The sequence below is a fragment of the Dermacentor andersoni genome, chromosome 5 (genome assembly GCF_023375885.2).
Source record: "Dermacentor andersoni chromosome 5, qqDerAnde1_hic_scaffold, whole genome shotgun sequence".
Lineage (NCBI taxonomy): Eukaryota > Metazoa > Arthropoda > Arachnida > Ixodida > Ixodidae > Dermacentor > Dermacentor andersoni.
The window spans coordinates 67,472,364-67,486,989 of record NC_092818.1 but is presented as its reverse complement, the minus strand read 5'-3'; the positions used below and the strand labels follow the sequence as shown (position 1 = coordinate 67,486,989).

The 14,626-nt window shown below is 45.5% G+C and overlaps 1 long non-coding RNA gene across 1 annotated transcript in view; it reads right to left on the bottom strand.

The window, feature by feature from the left end:
• Window positions 1–13,264: 13,264 nt before the first annotated feature.
• Window positions 13,265–14,626, bottom strand: part of LOC140218477 (uncharacterized) — a 151,300-nt gene continuing 149,938 nt past the window's right edge. Inside the window, exon 3 of the long non-coding RNA XR_011894743.1 lies at window positions 13,265–13,902. This is a non-coding gene — a long non-coding RNA (uncharacterized lncRNA). The remainder of the gene's footprint in view (window positions 13,903–14,626) is intronic.

Here is a 14,626-nt window from a genome sequence, read left to right as displayed (position 1 = left end):
TTAGAATATTTAGACTTGAGGGAAAGCTTCGTTAGCAAACGATAGCACGGCAATCAGCACTCGAATATAATTATAACCCTAATACTAATTGTAAATATTCATCTCATCTATGGGATCTAATGCGCGCGCTGTTGCTTTGTCTCTGCGTGTAGTACAGTTAAGAGAGCCAGTTTAAGGGCGGAGAAGAAGAAAGAAGAGAAAAGCAAAAACTGCAGCGCCGTGGTTTTAAAGCGCACCCGTGGTAGAGAAACGGAATGCGATATGAGCGTGCGTAGCCATGATACGCACACGACAAACTGCCTTAGAATATTTAGACTTGAGGGAAAGCTTCGTTAGCAAACGATAGCACGGCAATCAGCACTCGAATATAATTATAACCCTAATACTAATTGTAAATATTCATCTCATCTATGCGATCTAATGCGCGCGCTGTTGCTTTGTCTCTGCGTGTAGTAGTTGAGAGAGCCAGTTTAAGGGCGGAGTAGTTGGAAGGCATACTTTCTAGGAAAAATGGCCGCTCAAGGAGAAGAGCGAACTCGAGCGGCTTTAGAGGCTAGGAAAACTGCCTTAGAATATTTAGACTTGAGGGAAAGCTTCGTTAGCAAACGATAGCACGGCAATCAGCACTCGAATATAATTATAACTCTAATAATAATTGTAAATATTCATCTCATCTATGGGATCTAATGCGCGCGCTGTTTCTTTGTCTCTGCGTGTAGTACAGTTAAGAGAGCCAGTTTAAGGGCGGAGAAGAAGAAAGAAGAGAAAAGCAAAAACTGCAGCGCCGTGGTTTTAAAGCGCACCCGTGGTAGAGAAACGGAATGCGATATGAGCGTGCGTAGCCATGATACGCACACGACAAACTGCCTTAGAATATTTAGACTTGAGGGAAAGCTTCGTTAGCAAACGATAGCACGGCAATCAGCACTCGAATATAATTATAACCCTAATACTAATTGTAAATATTCATCTCATCTATGGGATCTAATACGCGCGCTGTTGCTTTGTCTCTGCGTGTAGTAGTTGAGAGAGCCAGTTTAAGGGCGGAGTAGTTGGAAGGCATACTTTCTAGGAAAAATGGCCGCTCAAGGAGAAGAGCGAACTCGAGCGGCTTTAGAGGCTAGGAAAACTGCCTTAGAATATTTAGACTTGAGGGAAAGCTTCGTTAGCAAACGATAGCACGGCAATCAGCACTCGAATATAATTATAACCCTAATACTAATTGTAAATATTCATCTCATCTATGGGATCTAATGCGCGCGCTGTTGCTTTGTCTCTGCGTGTAGTACAGTTAAGAGAGCCAGTTTAAGGGCGGAGAAGAAAAAAGAAGAGAAAAGCAAAAACTGCAGCGCCGTGGTTTTAAAGCGCACCCGTGGTAGAGAAACGGAATGCGATATGAGCGTGCGTAGCCATGATACGCACACGACAAACTGCCTTAGAATATTTAGACTTGAGGGAAAGCTTCGTTAGCAAACGATAGCACGGCAATCAGCACTCGAATATAATTATAACCCTAATACTAATTGTAAATATTCATCTCATCTATGGGATCTAATGCGCGCGCTGTTGCTTTGTCTCTGCGTGTAGTAGTTGAGAGAGCCAGTTTAAGGGCGGAGTAGTTGGAAGGCATACTTTCTAGGAAAAATGGCGGCTCAAGGAGAAGAGCGAACTCGAATGGCTTTAGAGGCTAGGAAAACTGCCTTAGAATATTTAGACTTGAGGGAAAGCTTCGTTAGCAAACGATAGCACGGCAATCAGCACTCGAATATAATTATAACCCTAATACTAATTGTAAATATTCATCTCATCTATGGGATCTAATGCGCGCGCTGTTGCTTTGTCTCTGCGTGTAGTACAGTTAAGAGAGCCAGTTTAAGGGCGGAGAAGAAGAAAGAAGAGAAAAGCAAAAACTGCAGCGCCGTGGTTTTAAAGCGCACCCGTGGTAGAGAAACGGAATGCGATATGAGCGTGCGTAGCCATGATACGCACACGACAAACTGCCTTAGAATATTTAGACTTGAGGGAAAGCTTCGTTAGCAAACGATAGCACGGCAATCAGCACTCGAATATAATTATAACCCTAATACTAATTGTAAATATTCATCTCATCTATGGGATCTAATGCGCGCGCTGTTGCTTTGTCTCTGCGTGTAGTAGTTGAGAGAGCCAGTTTAAGGGCGGAGTAGTTGGAAGGCATACTTTCTAGGAAAAATGGCCGCTGAAGGAGAAGAGCGAACTCGAGCGGCTTTAGAGGCTAGGAAAACTGCCTTAGAATATTTAGACTTGAGGGAAAGCTTCGTTAGCAAACGATAGCACGGCAATCAGCACTCGAATATAATTATAACTCTAATAATAATTGTAAATATTCATCTCATCTATGGGATCTAATGCGCGCGCTGTTTCTTTGTCTCTGCGTGTAGTACAGTTAAGAGAGCCAGTTTAAGGGCGGAGAAGAAGAAAGAAGAGAAAAGCAAAAACTGCAGCGCCGTGGTTTTAAAGCGCACCCGTGGTAGAGAAACGGAATGCGATATGAGCGTGCGTAGCCATGATACGCACACGACAAACTGCCTTAGAATATTTAGACTTGAGGGAAAGCTTCGTTAGCAAACGATAGCACGGCAATCAGCACTCGAATATAATTATAACCCTAATACTAATTGTAAATATTCATCTCATCTATGGGATCTAATGCGCGCGCTGTTGCTTTGTCTCTGCGTGTAGTACAGTTAAGAGAGCCAGTTTAAGGGCGGAGAAGAAGAAAGAAGAGAAAAGCAAAAACTGCAGCGCCGTGGTTTTAAAGCGCACCCGTGGTAGAGAAACGGAATGCGATATGAGCGTGCGTAGCCATGATACGCACACGACAAACTGCTTTAGAATATTTAGACTTGAGGGAAAGCTTCGTTAGCAAACGATAGCACGGCAATCAGCACTCGAATATAATTATAACCCTAATACTAATTGTAAATATTCATCTCATCTATGGGATCTAATGCGCGCGCTGTTGCTTTGTCTCTGCGTGCAGTAGTTGAGAGAGCCAGTTTAAGGGCGGAGTAGTTGGAAGGCATACTTTCTAGGAAAAATGGCCGCTCAAGGAGAAGAGCGAACTCGAGCGGCTTTAGAGGCTAGGAAAACTGCCTTAGAACATTTAGACTTGAGGGAAAGCTTCGTTAGCAAACGATAGCACGGCAATCAGCACTCGAATATAATTATAACCCTAATACTAATTGTAAATATTCATCTCATCTATGGGATCTAATGCGCGCGCTGTTGCTTTGTCTCTGCGTGTAGTACAGTTAAGAGAGCCAGTTTAAGGGCGGAGAAGAAGAAAGAAGAGAAAAGCAAAAACTGCAGCGCCGTGGTTTTAAAGCGCACCCGTGGTAGAGAAACGGAATGCGATATGAGCGTGCGTAGCCATGATACGCACACGACAAACTGCCTTAGAATATTTAGACTTGAGGGAAAGCTTCGTTAGCAAACGATAGCACGGCAATCAGCACTCGAATATAATTATAACCCTAATACTAATTGTAAATATTCATCTCATCTATGCGATCTAATGCGCGCGCTGTTGCTTTGTCTCTGCGTGTAGTAGTTGAGAGAGCCAGTTTAAGGGCGGAGTAGTTGGAAGGCATACTTTCTAGGAAAAATGGCCGCTCAAGGAGAAGAGCGAACTCGAGCGGCTTTAGAGGCTAGGAAAACTGCCTTAGAATATTTAGACTTGAGGGAAAGCTTCGTTAGCAAACGATAGCACGGCAATCAGCACTCGAATATAATTATAACCCTAATACTAATTGTAAATATTCATCTCATCTATGGGATCTAATGCGCGCGCTGTTGCTTTGTCTCTGCGTGTAGTACAGTTAAGAGAGCCAGTTTAAGGGCGGAGAAGAAGAAAGAAGAGAAAAGCAAAAACTGCAGCGCCGTGGTTTTAAAGCGCACCCGTGGTAGAGAAACGGAATGCGATATGAGCGTGCGTAGCCATGATACGCACACGACAAACTGCCTTAGAATATTTAGACTTGAGGGAAAGCTTCGTTAGCAAACGATAGCACGGCAATCAGCACTCGAATATAATTATAACCCTAATACTAATTGTAAATATTCATCTCATCTATAAATCAACACGCCAAAAAACCAAATATAACAAAAAAGACAGGATACGTTTTTCAGCTCACAGCTCTCGAGTGTATGCCCAGTAAAGGGAAGAGTATTTCGATGCTGAGTGCAAGATGGCTTTTTGCGAGTTCGTAACCAAGAGACCTTATTTTTTTTCTGATTCTATATAGAGGGGAAAAAAATGACTGAGTCAGCTTTAAATGACAGATCAGGGCCTGTCCCGTGAAATAATCGCTCGAGCTTTTCTGACTGCATAGGTAAACAGGTAACCGTACGAGACGTCGCCGAAGCTCTCCGCACGTAGATTTCACGGAGACGGCCGTGCGCAGCTCTTCATAACCGCTACCCGCACGCACACACTCCTACGCACAGCTGAGAGAAGAAGCAGCCAAACTGCACTCGTGCCGCGTTATTTCTAATTCTCATCCTCCTCGCCCGCCTCCTCTTCCTGGCATTCGTTCAGAGTGACCTGGCTGCAGCTTGGGGGGTCACGTTGCCATGAGCATTTTTGCTTATACTGTTGCTACAACGCGAGCTCCTGCACAACCCGAACGCTGTTTAAGAAACAATATACGAATGCATACTAGCAAGGTGTGTACAATTATGCAAGTCCCACGTGCTGCGGGAATTAGTAGTTACGCGAAGCGTTTTGAAATAAGACGATCTCGCTCGCGCGATAACAGCTGCGAGAGTGCGGCCTCAAGAAACTTCCGGTCACGAGCCTCATCAGTCGACTTGCGTCGGAACACAAAGCGCGTTTTTCAGTTGTTTCACTATGAGGGAAGTCTATAATTAGGTTTTCAGATAAGAGACATGGGCATTACGCCTCAAGACTAAAACAAATTTTTTTAGTATAACTTACTCCAATCTTGACTTGTAAAATTCTTGTTATGTACTGAGGAAAAGTGTCGAAAATCTGCAAGCTTAGATTTTAACGCACTCCTGCTACCTCGATGTCACCGCTGAGAGTCCTTTATTGTTCGCTACATTTAAAGGGCCGCGCAACTGAGCAGAACCGGAGGCCTTCCAGGGCCTATGTTTGTAAGCAGTGAAAGCTCTTGTCATCCAGCATGGTTGGGGGCTCAACAAACACGCCCATTTTTAACGCGACAGCGTTAAGGAGCTCGTGTCGCAGAAAAGCAGGTGTCGGCGTCAGCGGTGTTGGCCGTGAGCGATAAATCCCAGAAGGCATGTCATAAATAAAAAACATCTTGCAAGATGGGCTGGTGCGAATCGAACCAGGGTCTCCGGAGTGCGAGACGGAGACGCTACCACTCAGCCACGAGTTCGATCGTTCAAAACGGGACAAAATCGCCTCTAGTGAGTGCGGTGTTGCCTTAGAAACTTGCCGTAGAACGTTATACTACGGTGTTTATCGGTAATTATGACCATGTAAATTACAGAAGTCGCAGTTTCACGAGTAGCGAAGTACGTTTCCGCTACATTTCTTCTGCGCTCTGCGCACACGCAGAGCCATCTTGCGGCAAACACAGAAGACCCCCTCCTCGCAATGTACGGCGCTGCCCCGACCCGTGGCGCGCCACTCATCATGATCGCGTCCGCCTTCATGGCGCGTCGCTGCCCGGTTGTTTGGCTCGCGTAGATCGCGACGTTTGGCTCGCGTAGAACGTTTGAGTAGGCGGCGCGAACGGGGTGCGATAACGCTATCGCGTTCCACTCTTGAAGGCGAAGCTTAAGCGTCCTCCAATTTTTTGTTATTTCTTTTTAAAGGCGAGCTATTGTGTGTGTGAGGAGAGAAACAGAGCAACGACGTCGGTGATGACGGCAGTGTGGCAGCGACGGTGACAGCGTGATGACTGATCTTCAGCCATTACGGTGAAGAAACACCCCAAGTTTCGTTACGTCTCGCAAAAATTCCGAAGGCGCCTCAATGCACGTGAACGGCTGGAGTAAGGTTGACTTCTATTCTAACGTTCCACGCCTGCATCAGTTATGCAATGGAAGCTGAATCACGCGCGCCCGCTCTCACGCTAATTATTACTTCAGAAAATTATTGACATATCCCGTGCCGCACGCGTCAGTTGTTGGTTTTGGCACGGGAGAAGTCGGCACGAGAGAAAATCGCAGGTGTTTGTCGCCATCAGCGGAATGATCAACCAGCACGCTTTGCTAAGATGCGATGGTCTGCTTTACCAACAAATTAGTTTGGAGTTCAACTAGACTGTTATCGTGATTGAAAGCAACGCTGGCGGAACGAGCGGGAGAAAAACATTCAAGCTTGTAAGGAGAAAGGTTTACTGACAATTACATGGGCCACAATTTGCAATCCTATGGTGTTAGGCTGCTAAGCACGAGGTCGCGGGATCGAATCCCGGCCACGGCAGCCGCATTTCAATGGGGACGAAATGCGAAAACACCCGTGCACTTAGATTTAGGTGCGCGTTAAAGTGCCAGGTGTTAAAAATTTCCGGGGTCCCCCCCTACGGCGTGCTTCATAACCAGATCGTAGTTCTGGCACGTAAAACCACATAATTTAATTTCAATTTTAAACCCTCTTAATTTTTGTTACTAGATATGGAATATTATGAGTGTCTGGCATATCGTATGTCCTGAATAGAATAAATGTTCAAAAGATCCATCGCCCATTAGCACTTCACGTTTCTACGAGACCTGAATGTCGAATTCCTATGAACAGTCATGCAAGTGGGCTTGCGTAGACTCCGTACAAAATTTACACTGTCTTCTAGTCAAGATATATCTTGACGTTGCACCAGATACTATCGTTAAGCGACAAATGCTTACAAATATTACAGGTGAATGTTTTCAAGAATTTCCTCTGCACAGTATCACAGAAACGTCTGTCTAATGACTTGACTGGCTACTTGTTAGCTATCTTCATTTAGCACTAGTAACTATAGTCTGGGATCCCAAGGCAAAATGATTTAAAGAAAGCAAATAAAATGAAAGTCAAGCTATCCATCGAAAAAATATTCTTTTTCATATATTGCACAATGGTGCTCTTCGCGTCATAATGTGCGTTAAAAACGAGATATTTGCATCAAGGACGACAAATTTTCTGCTCTGCAAAAATGCTTGAACACTAGAACATGCGTTTGTAGAAGGCTGGGACCCGACATGCCACTGCGACGTCCTAGAGCGAACAATAAAAGGAACAAGTTTCCAATCACCCCTATACAATTTGATTCGAGCGTCTTCATAACGCCTGTATAGTGCTGCATAATCTAATGATGCTCTTGGGAATTCAGATTTTGCGTAAAAAGTTGGCAGTGACTTTATCATACGCTAAAGAGGATGAAGGCGAAAGCGTGCGCACACGTGAGACATTCATTAAATTACTTGACATTTTCATTCGAATGCGTTGTTACCTCCTGTTACTTGTTTTACTCCGCCAAAGGTCGTGGGCTAGATTGCCTTAATGAACTTTATTTTAATTAACTGCGCCCTAAAGAACTTCGCCCTAATTAACACCAAACGTCCTGGGTTCGACTTTCACCAATGGTCGACGGTATGACTATCAATCACTAAAGGTCGTGGGTTCGAGTGCCTTCATTAACAATATCAATTAATTGTACCTTAATTAAATTCGTCTTAATTAACGCAATGATAGTGGGTTTGGCTCTGGACCTTCACGACGTCAATTGGAATCCAACTTGGAGATCTGGCCATTTCGCCCATATCTCTAAGTCGGGTAGTCGGTTCGTGCACCTTAACTAACTTCCCCTCAATTAGCAGCAAATGTCGTGGGTTCGACTCCAACCAAGGGTGGTGGGTTCGATTCTCGACCTTCACGACGTCAAATGGAACCCAACTGTAGATACTACCGGTTCGCCGATATCTCCAAGTTGGTTCGCTTGAATTTCGGTGCCATATAACGCCGGACAACGGATTTTTCGACCCATGAGGCATCAAAGGCTCCCTTAATAAACAGACGTAGTTAAGAAAGCACAGGCAAATATGAGTTCAGTTTTACAGAACTTTATTGAAAACGTGGTGTGTGTGTGAAAACAACACCGCGGACTACGTGAGCGTTCCCAGTGGGCGTCTTTTAATAGCTATTTTGAAATGATCCCTTTGAAACAGCCTGTAAACTGTGGAAGATTTCTATATGTTTTGTGTACCTTGTGTTGATGTAAACGACGAAGAGGCGATAAAAATAAAGATTATATAACCCAATGAGTAAGGACAAGTGCTATATAGTGCTAGCAGGCGCTCGTTCGAAGCCCAGTGGGCACAATCTTTTTTTCTTGAGGTGGCCCGAAATGAGGCCATGTAGGAACCTGTTTAGCGCAAATAGTGTGCCTGCTACAAGGCACGGAACGCGTAACATCAAAAAATGAAAAAGAAACAACTCGGTAAACGTCATGCAAAAAAAAATTGCCCTCATCCGGCTGGCGCGACGTCGAACACGATCTTTAGACGATGAGCGTCAAGCATAAAGAGACAGCATTCGAACCTGCGTACTGCTGCTATGCAGCTCCCTTTGATTCAACGCGTTTTGTACGAAAGGGGAGGAGAGGTAAGGCAGACGAACGATGACAAGTTTGCGGTGCGGGATGCGAGCAAGAGGCGATTTGTAATGGGCGCAATAAAAAAATATACGGAGAAGAACAAAGCGTGCGTTCATATACTATAGCCGAGGTGGCATAGTTTCCCAAACCGGTCTATTGCATAGCAGCACGCTCGAGTGGAGCTATAAATGCGTTTTCTTCCTTTTATCTGGAATTGTTGAATGTAGATCCAACAGCTGGGATTACGAGAATAATAACATACAGATAGCGTGGGTAGAAAGAAAAAAAAAATGACGTAAGCACAGGCCTCACTCAGCTGGGCGCGGGCACTGCGACTCCTTGTTCTCGTTGACTTTTCTGCCTATACGCAATGGAGGCCTGAAATGGATTCGGGCAGGGCTTTAGGAAAAAGAGGGGCCGCGGAAACGGGGACGGACGCATTCACGCGCAAACCGCCGACAAGAAGGCCTTCCCCTTGTTCGACGGCGCGCAAACTCCGCGCGTGTCGGAAATATGGAGGACAGTTCGGTGCCGCGCACTACACCGCGTTTGGCCGAATGCTGTAGACGGCGTTGATGCAGCAGCGTCAACACCACCGACCCGCTTCCTCGGCGAGGTGCGCGATCGACGCGCTTAGTTGGTCCGCAATGCGCTCGGCGCTATTAGACAGCTTTAGATCACGGGTGCGCAAGAGACTTGCGCGTACGCAAGGACAAAAACTCTGCAAGCGTACAAGCAGCGGCAACTGGGCGACTTGAAATATGTTCGTGATCTCAACAACCAGACCAAAACGAAAAAGAAGAGGCGATCTACTAGATCCGCTACGGTGTTTTGCTGAGAGCGGGTAGCGTGCGCGAGGAGCACTCACACAGTTTGTGTCCCAAGATTATTGGGCAGTTTCAGAAATACGAGACCTCAAGTTAGTTGAAGCCATTCGCCAGGTTTACAATGGAACATTTCATTTGTGCAGAACCAAGGAATTTGGGGAGGGGGGAAGGGGGGGCGTTGTTGGGCAATCAGTTAAGCACGATAACTTTAAATCACCTAAGATGAAGAGCAAGACATTTTAGGATTTGGCATTTTAAGGGCAGCGTTGTACTGTTAGCATACATGGCCTATGTAGCCTCTATCCATCCATTCATGGAGTTTCATAAAATAATTACAAGAGAGAACTCTGGCGTTGGTGTCTACGGGAGCTGCAAGCGGGTCGGTTCAACCACCGTGAGAATGATGGGCTAGTACAAGTATCTGTCTAAATTTCGTTCTTGTCTTTATTGCGATAATAAATATATGGACACTCCAGGCGCATTTCTGCCACCAGCGTCGCCATGATGTTGCGTATAAAGTCCAAAGGCAATAACATCGTGGCCGCGCGCCGGGTGCTGTATGTGCGGGTGAAAGCGTGTCAGGGTGAGGCGACGATGGCGGCTTAGTCTCGCGGGCGCAAGGCCGGAAGGCGGGGAGGAAGCGCGCCGTCTTACGTCGCGCGCAAGGCACCTGTTGGAGGGAGAAGGGGCGGCGTTCTACTCCAGCTACTGCTGCGCATGGGCGCGGCCGCGCACGTCTGCGCAGATCTTATCTGGGTACAGATAAGATCAGCGATGAGTACAGCGATGAGTACAGAGCCTAGGTTCGCTGTGGGCTCATAGCTTGGTGTGCGCTGTGTCGTCGGTTATATTGCGTTGAAGTGAGAGTCAGCACGAAGGTCAATTCGCTCGCTGCTGCTGCCGCTCTTCCTCACGCCAGTGTTTCGACAGCGAGGGTCCGCGCTCATCGAATGAGACGTATTTACGTTCGCCTGTGCGCGCGTAACGCCACGCTTGTTAATTTGGTGATCCGCCTTGGAGGATAGCGGCTATGGCTGTTGCGTTGCTAAGCACAACGTCGCGGGATCAAATCCCTGCCGCGGCAGCCTTATTTCGATGGGGGAAAATGCAAGAACGTCAGCGTCCCGTGCATTAGGAGCACGTTAAACATCTCTTGATAGTCAAGATTAATCCGGAGTCACCCGCTACGGCGTGCCTCATAATGAAATCGTGATTTTGATACATTATAGGCAATATTCCTATAACCAAAATAATTTAGTTAGTAAGCGAATGCTGACCGGTTTGTACGGCCAATAAAGCTACTATGCTTACTCCGTATAGCTGTCTACTAATTAGCTATCGCAAACGATGCTTCGCGTTTCGGGTGAAACTGCGACTTTTTTTTTTTCTGAGGGCTTCGTGACTTTGTAAACTCGTCACTTTCAACAAAGTACTGTGAATTAAATGAATATTTGACAGTTACTGAAATTGCCCGATGGAGGGATTCCAGCAGAGCACCTGTAGCACAGAAACCCGATAGTGAGAGGCTTGCACCACGGAAACGCCCTTCAGAATTTCTCGCGGACCAGGTAGTGCGTTGAGACGCTTGACGTGTTAAGCTTTTGTCACCTCGACAGGCTGAACCATTGGAATTAGTAGAAATTAAGCACGTTCACAGTATCTTCTGCATTTATACAAGTATAGATTGTTCTGAAATTCAGGACACGCAAGGTGCGGCGCGGGCTTGGTCAAAGATATCACCACCGTAAATGGCGGTGCTGACATCGAGGCACACTACTGTAGCTGTCTTGCACGCGCGCTCGGGGAGGGGTTCGAAGCTTGCATACACATGGCAGAAGCAGGACAGAGAAGAAAGGCGACGCGAGAAACTCGTTTGGACATTCCCATCGCGTCGCACGTGCACAGTGCGCTCTGGAGCTCTCTGGGCTTCGCCACATTGACCTCTTGAGACCTGTAATTATCGGCGACCTCTCCGCAAGAGCATTGCGCAAAAGTGCAGCGCTTACCCTTATACTAACGGGCGAGTCTGGAGGGGAAGGAAGCAGGGAAGGAAAAAGTGGAGAAGGAAAGGCAGGGAGGTTAACCAGTTTAGCTTAACCGGTTTGCTACCCTACACATGGGAGAGGGAGTCTGGAGGGGAGATAGATAGAATGGTAGAGACGCCAAGAATTGGTAGAATCGATGCAGTCGCAAAACGAATGAATACTAAATATCCTTCCACTCTTTGCTCACAGTTCCCTACAGGAGAGGGGAGGAAAAATGTGCGAGAAGGCAAGGAAATGCTGCTGCTATAGACACGACTGCGGTTGGGGGCAAGCTGAAGGTACGGTATGGTACGTTTCAGCTATTGCTGAAAAATAATGCAAATTTGTCAAGCAGACAACTCAGGCTGGGGGCGCACACGCAAAGCCGTATTAAGTCACCGTAGGCTCGAGGCGACACTACGGAAGTGGTCGCCCGTCAAATCAACATGTCTGTGCGCGTCGCGGTATCTTTGAGGCTGGGCCGCGGGTTCGGTCCCGACCGTGGCAGCCGCATTCTGACAGAGTGAAATACAAACCGCCCGTGCACTTAGGTTTAGTTGCACATTAAAGAACACCCGGATGTCAAAATGAATCTGGAGTCCGTCACTACGGTGTGCTCCATAAACCGATTGTGATATTGTCACGTACAGCCTCGTAATTCAAATATAGTTTAACATTTCTGTAACGAATGCGATGTGCCATGTGAGGCAATGACAATGCTCTACCCCCTCAGAGGGGTCGAATAATAGCACACAACAACGCCTCAAGTATACGCGTCTCCCTGTATGTTCTGTATACTACGCAGAAAAACAGCAATGGTGCACGCAAGCTAACGTTTAACATCAACTCACCGCTCTCTTATTGGACTAAACGTCGAAGAAATTAAGCTTTTGCTGTCAAAATTTCCGCTAATTATTATCAATCAGTGGAAACAGTGGAAAAAATATGATCCTCCAAAGCACAATCGTGTCATCAGCGGCCGTGATCAGATAGCGCCCACTCGACGTCGGCGCACTGAATAGAGCTGCAGTCCGCGCCTTCGCGTTTTAGCCCGCAACGTTCCCAGTTGCGTAAGCGGTCCTAAATTAAGTTTTCTTCTTCTGTATGTAATTACAATTATTAAATACGCCCGCTTCATTAGTGCCCTTCTAGCGCTCGCCTTCTTCTCATGTTCACTGGATGGCGTAGACATCGTCTTGTTTTCTTCAAGAACGTGAGGCATATGAATGAGGTAGTCCAAATATATATATTTGAGAAAATATCCGAGCGAATTGAGCAGTGAGAAACTAAAGGGCTTGTTTTAGTAGAGACCAGTGGCTCAGTCACGATAGGCCAGATGAGAAAGAAAAGCAGAGCCTTTCTACCCTTCACCCCGTGGAGGTCCTATACTTCCACAAACCAATATGACTCCCACTTCTTTTACTCCTCGAAAGAAGATTGATCGTTCTCACATCGAATGTTCATTCCAACAAACACCGCACGAAACAGTTTAAGGCTTGTTGCGCATTAGATTTCGACGAGCTTGAAAAAAATAGCAGCACTAGATTTACATTTACGTAACTCTGCACCAAGAACAGATATCGCAGTTCTCTATACTGCATCCGCTAACGTCTCAAAAGAAGACGAATTTAATATATTCATGAATTCGTTCCATTGTTTACCATGGTTTTGTAAAAGTCCTACCCACATATTAGTGGCGAGCTGTACAGCCATGTATAATACATCAATTTTGTCCGCCTTAGATGTTCCTTTAGATGAAATTTACAGAATCCTAATACGATTTTTCATTGCTCAGTCAAAATTGAAAACTTAACGGTTTAGTTTTCGAAAGATTTGAGATATTTACCAATGTTTATATTGGCGGCCTAAACCCAAAATTCGCTTCTAGCAGTAACTAGGGTTTAACTTCGTCTAAATACCACAAACTTCGTCAAATTTGGTGCACTGATTGCAGAGAAAAACGGTTGCTTCTTTCACGTGTATTTAGATAGGAGCCTCTTAGCTAAATCTTCCTCATAACAAGATTCCCTACTAAGGCAGCTAACACAGCTGGGCTCAATATCAAGATACTGAGATGGTGCTATAGAGACGAAGGGAGTGCTCTGTCGTCTACTCTTTGTAACTCGTGTTTTTGACCCAATAGCGCAGCTTCCTTGCCGTGTTCTGGCTAACCTCCCTCTCTTTCTGTCTATTCTATTCCTTCTTTATTTGCTTCGTTTAATTATGTTGTCGGAGTGTTCCTCTCCATTTTTTTTTTTTTTTTGGTTAGCCTCCGCTCACCAAATTACTACGGTTGCTGTGTACAACCCGATATTTTGTTGCACTTCTCTCGTGATAAACTTTCAATACACCTAAAAGATTTATATAATTCTTTCAACTTCATTTTACAACTCACCATGCAGATGTGTTCGTTGGCGTCACAGCGGGAGCGATGATGGCTTGCTTCTGGAAAGAAGGACACTGTGTTTTGTGACACCGCAGAAGTGATTTTCTACTCGCTTTTGTTAATAGTAATATAGTAACAATATATATTAATTGTAATGTATATATGTGTATACAATTAATTAATTAATTAGTTAGCTAATTAATTACTTATTTATTTAATTTACAATACCTCAAAGGCCCCGGGAGAGGCGTTTTACATGTGGGGCGAGGTATTCCAGATGTGTTAAATGTTATGCAACTTCTCGATCGTTGCCCTGAAGTCGTTGCTACTGGAATGGAGCTCAACGTACGACAGCGGGAAGGCCATTCCAGTCTTGAGATGCATTGACAAAAAAAAAAATTAAGAAAGGTGCGCAGTGGCTCGAAGTTGGCGGGTATACAACTTTGTCGTCATTGGTGTGATCTGAATGACAATGGGCTGGCTTGATGGCAGGAGTACAGGGTGACGTGTGTTAAAGATTAAAAAGTAGGCACAGACGTTGTGCTGCGACGCGATGAAAGACTTTCAAGGTTTGCACGAGATTTTAGTTCCGGGGCACTTGAGTTATATGAGTAATCTGAGGAAGCTGAATCGGGCTGCACATTTCTGTATACGTTATAGCGTTTTATTAAGATTACATTGGTGAGGGCCGCAAACATCATATGTGTATTCAAGTTTCGGTCTGATTAATGTTTGAAGGGCGAGCAGTCGGGTGGAAGGAGGTGCTAGATAAAGGTTACGATG